General features: G+C 40.2%; 1 pseudogene; it reads right to left on the bottom strand.

The window, feature by feature from the left end:
* Positions 1-350: 350 nt before the first annotated feature.
* LOC126093150 (5S ribosomal RNA) lies at positions 351-468 on the bottom strand (annotated as a pseudogene).
* Positions 469-5,645: the final 5,177 nt, after the last annotated feature.

Raw genomic sequence — 5,645 nt, 5'->3', positions numbered from 1 at the left:
GGTGGCTTATTACCATTGTAGTACCCCACCTCTTACATTGGTGGTCCCCCATCAACTGTGAATATCCACGAATTCATCTCAGAACTTGATCCTGCTTACCACGCAGTGACAATGTAGCCATGGTACACTTCACCATCAGGTACCACACCTACATCAATGGACTCTCTTCACAGGACAGTGTGTGAATCCAACTGCGAAAACTGAGAGCACAAATAATCCATTTTTGTTCTGGGAAGCCAACAATGGCACAATGCTGCATCAACAATGATGGCATATGATAAACCACTTAATTGACACTAAAAAAAAAGTACCTCCTCAGTTTGCCTCACAAGGGCTGAGTGCACTCCGCTTGCCAACAGCGCTTGGCAGACCGGGTGGTCACCCATCCAAGTGCTAGCCCAGCCTGACAGCGCTTAACTTCGGTGATCTGAGGGGAACCAGTATTACCACTGCGGCAAGGCTGTTGGCTCTTAATTTACTAAGACCCAATGAATTTCACAGACTCCTTTGACTGCCTTCTCAGTCCACATCATCCACTTCTTCAGCACTGTGCAACATATTTCAACATTCACAATTCACCACGCAACAACCAACTACGCACGAACAGTCAGCAGCTTCATGCCTCACATTCTTCACAGACACAGTGCGACCATCAGTTAATTGACATGTGCGGGTGGTGCTCAGCTGACTGATCTGGCCTTGTAACACTAATCAAAACGGCCTTGCTGTGCTGGTACTGCAAATGGCTGAAATCAAGGGGAAACTACAGCCGTAATTTTTCCCGAGGGCATGCAGCTTTACTGTATGGTTAAATGATGATGGCGTCCTCTTGGGTAAAATAGTCTCCCATTCGGATCTCCGGGCAGGGACTACTCAGGAGAACGTCGTTATCAGGAGAAAGAAAACTGGCGTTCTACGGATCAGAGCATGGAATGTCAGATCCATTAATCGGGCAGGTAGGTCAGAAAATTTAAAAAGGGAAATGGATAGGTTAAAGTTAGATATAGTGGGAATTAGTGAAGTTCGGTGGCAGGAGGAACAAGACTTTTGGTCAGGTGAATACAGGGTTATAAATACAAAATCAAATAGGGGTAATGCAGGAGAAGGTTTATTAATGAATAAAAAAATAGGAGTGTGGGTAAGCTACTACAAACAGCATAGTGAAGGCATTATTGTGGCCAAGATAGACACAAAGCCCATGCGTACTACAGTAGTACAAGTTTATATGCCAACTGGCTCTGCAGATGATGAAGAAATTGATGAAATGTATGATGAGATAAAAGAAATTATTCAGGTAGTGAAGGGAGATGAAAATTTAATAGTCATGGCTGACTGGAATTTGAGAGTAGGAAAAGGGAGAGAAGGAAACATAGTGGGTGAATATGGATTGGGGGAGAGAAATGAAAGAGGAAGCTGTCTGGTAGAATTTTGCACAGAGCATAACTTAATCATAGCTAACACTTGGTTCAAGAATCATAAAAGAAGGTTGTATACATGGAAGAATCCTGGAGATACTAGAAGGTTTCAGATAGATTATATAATGGTAAGACAGAGATTTAGGAACCAGGTTTTAAATTGTAAGACAGTTCCAGGGGCAGATGCGGACTCTGACCACAATCTATTGGTTATGAACTGTAGATTAAAACTGAAAAAACTGCAAAAAGGTGGGAATTTAAGGAGATGGGACCTGGATAAACTGACTAAACCAGAGGTTGTACAGAGTTTCAGGGAGAACATAAGGGAACAATTGACAGGAATGGGGGAAAGAAATACAGTAGAAGAAGAATGGGTAGCTCTGAGGGATGAAGTAGTGAAGGCAGCAGAGGATCAAGTAGGTAAAAAGACAAGGGATAGTAGAAATCCTTGGGTAACAGAAGAAATATTGAATTTAATTGATGAAAGGAGAAAATATAAAAATGCAGTAAATGAAGCAGGCAAAAAGGAATACAAATGTCTCAAAAATGAGATTGACAGGAAGTGCAAAATGGCTAAGCAGGGATGGCTACAGGACAAATGTAAGGATGTAGAGGCTTATCTCATGAGGGGTAAGATAGATACTGCCTACAGGAAAATTAAAGAGACCTTTGGAGAAAAGAGAGCCACTTGTATGAATATCAAGACCTCAGATGGAAATCCAGTTCTAAGCAAAGAAGGGAAAGCAGAAAGGTGGAAGGAGTATACAGAGGTTCTATACAAGGGCGATGTACTTGAGGACAATATTATGGAAATTGAAGAGGATGTGGATGAAAATGAAATGGGAGATACGATAATGTGTGAAGAGTTTGACAGAGCACTGAAAGACCTGAATTGAAACAAGGCCCCGGGAGTAGACAACATTCCATTGGAACTACTGACGGCCTTGGGAGAGCCAGTCCTGACAAAACTCTACCATCTGGTGAGCAAGATGTATGAGACAGATGAAATATCCTCAGACTTCAAGAAGAATATAATAATTCCAATCCCAAAGAAAGCAGGTGTTGACAGATGTGAAAATTACCGAACTATCAGTTTAATAAAACACTGCTGCAAAATACTAACATGAATTCTTTACAGACGAATGGAAAAACTGGTAGAAGCCGACCTCGGGGAAGATCAGTTTGGATTCCGCAGAAATGTTGGAACACATGAGGTAATATTGACCCTATGACTTATCTTAGAAAATAGATTAAGGAAAGGCAAACCTACATTTCTAGCATTTGTAGACTTAGAGAAAGCTTTTGACAATGTTGCCTGGAATACTCTCTTTCAAATTCTAAAGATGGCAGGGGTAAAATACAGGGAGTGAAAGGCTATTTACAATTTGTACAGAAGCCAGATGGCAGTTATAAGAGTCGAGGGACATGAAAGGGAAGCAGCGGTTGGGAAGGGAGTGAGACAGGGTTGTAGCCTCTCCCCGATGTTATTCAATTTGTATATTGAGCAAGCAGTAAAGGAAACAAAAGAAAAATTCAGAGTAGGCATTAAAATCCATGGAGAAGAAATAAAAATGTTGAGGTTCGCCGATGACATTGTAATTCTGTCAGAGACAGCAAAGGACTTGGAAGAGCAGTTGAACGGAATGGACAGTGTCTTGAAAGGAGGATATAAGATGAACATGAACAAAAGCAAAACAAGGATAATGGAATGTAGTCAAATTAAGTCAGGTGATGCTGAGAGAATTAGATTAGGAAATGAGGCACTTAAAGTAGTAAAGGAGTTTTGCTATTTGGGGAGCAAAATAACTGATGATGGTCGAAGTAGAGAGGATATCAAATGTAGACTGGCAATGGCAAGGAAAGCGTTTCTGAAGAAGAGAAATTTGTTAAAATCATGTATAGATTTAAGTGTCAGGAAGTCGTTTCTGAAAGTATTTGTATGGAGTGTAGCCATGTGTGGAAGTGAAACATGGACAATAAATAGTCTGGACAAGAAGATAATAGAAGCTTTTGAAATGTGGTGCTACAGAAGAATGCTGAAGATTAGATGGGTAGATCACATAACTAATGAGGAGGTATTGAATAGAATTGGGGAGAAGAGGAATTTGTGGCACAACTTGACTAAAAGAGGGGTTCGGTTGGTAGGACATGTTCTGAGGCATCAAGGGATCACAAATTTAGCATTGGAGGGCAGCATGGTGGGTAAAAACCGTAGAGGGAGACTAAGAGATGAATACACTAAGCAGATTCAGAATGGTGTAGGTTGCAGTAAGTACTGGGAGATGAAGAAGTTTGCACAGGATAGAGTAGCATGGAGAGCTGCATCAAACCAGTCTCAGGATTGAAGACAACAACAACAACAACAACAACAATAAAGATGAACTATAATGACATAAAACATTGCGCACAGCAAATTAAATGCGTACACTGAAGCAAATAATGGAAAATCTGGGATGGCATAATGACAATATTATGAAAGAGACACATTGCTACTCACTATATAGAGGAGACGTTGAGTCACAGACAGGCTCAACAAAAAGACTACTAAACCTATAAGCTTTCAGCCAGAAGGGCTTCTTCTGAAACAGACAACACACACACACACACACACACACACACGTTCACGTAAACACAGCTGACTCACATGACCACTGTCTCTGGCTGCTGGGGTCAGACTGCAGTCTGGCTGGCAGCTTACATGTTTAGCAGTCTTTTTGTTGTGCCTGTCTAAGAATCAACATCTTCACTACATGGTGAGTAGCAACCTGCCTTTTTTGTAGTATTGTCACTGAAGTAAAAAATTACAAAGTGTATAAACTTCCTGAAAGAACTGAAAGTAAAACAAAACATATACTGGGTGATCAAAAAGTCAGTATAAATTTGAAAACTTAATAAACCACGGAATAATGTAGACAGAAAGGTAAAAATTGACATACATGCTTGAAATGACATAGGGTTTTATTAGGGGAAAAAAAAGTTCACAAAATGTCCGAAAGATGTGCATCGTTTGATGATGATCGGGTGCTCAGCCACCACTTTTGTCATGCTTGGTCTCCCAGGTAGCCCATGCTATTATTGGCTTTGGGGTTACCTGAAGTCCAAGTGTATCGTGATCGACCGATATCTCTAGGGATGCTGAAAGACAACATATGATGCCAGTGCCTCACCATAACTCCGGACATGCTTTACAGTGCTGTTCACAACATTATTCCTCGATTCCTCGACTACAGCTATTGCTGAGGAATGATGGTGGACATATTGAGCATTTCCTGTAAAGAACATCATCTGTGCTTTGTCTCACTTTGTTATGCTAATTATTGCTATTCTGATCAGATGAAGCACCATCTGTCGGACATTTTTTGAACTTTTGTATTTTTTTGGTTCTAATAAAACCCCATGTCATTCTAAGCATGTGTGCCAATTTGTACCTCTCTATCTACATTATTCCATGATTTATTGAGTTTTCAAATTTATACTGACTTTTTGATTACCCTGTATATTATTGGGTGATCCTAAATTGGCTTTACAACTTCACTTAAAAGTATAATTTTATTGAGATGAGTTAGACTAATGTTTAAGGTGCCATTTTGTAACATTACGAGTATGTAGGTGAGTGATTTGGCCTTCTTGAATTGGTAGAAGGTAAGGTGAATTAGCTTCTGGGGGCCTGGGGCTCAGTGCACGGGATGGCCAGCCCGTCCAAAGTGCCATGGCTGGGCAAGCCACAGTAAGCAGTACAGGTGAACCATGTGCAAGGGTGTCAGCAAAGGGGTGGATATGAGGTAACTCCCAGTATGGGGAATTTTGATGACAGACTGTCGCTTAGGAGGACAGACAATACTCCAAGAAAAGACAGAGCATCAGACAATCCTAAAGATGGCTAAGTTACAGCCCTATGAACTTTGACAACTAATCACAGTTACGTATTAAAGTAAATATGAATGAATTTGTAATCTCAGAAAAATGAGGCACAGCCAGTGACACAACAGTATTTCAGTATCTTTAGAACTACAGAAGTTAATATTTCACAGTGAGTAAAACTTTCCACAATGAGCCGCTGAATTAACAACTTTTAAATGCTTCATGTAATTTCAGCATACAATACCTCAGATGATAGCATTGCACTATAGCTACGAACTCTGAAATCTACATACCTGCATCTATTTTATTTCTTCATTTATTATTTTTTTAAATCTTTTAATTATGCAAATGCTTGTCAGGACATTGTAT

Source organism: Schistocerca cancellata, chromosome 7 (assembly GCF_023864275.1).
Source record: "Schistocerca cancellata isolate TAMUIC-IGC-003103 chromosome 7, iqSchCanc2.1, whole genome shotgun sequence".
Taxonomy (NCBI): Eukaryota; Metazoa; Arthropoda; class Insecta; order Orthoptera; family Acrididae; genus Schistocerca; species Schistocerca cancellata.
This window is presented reverse-complemented; position numbering and strand designations above follow the sequence as displayed.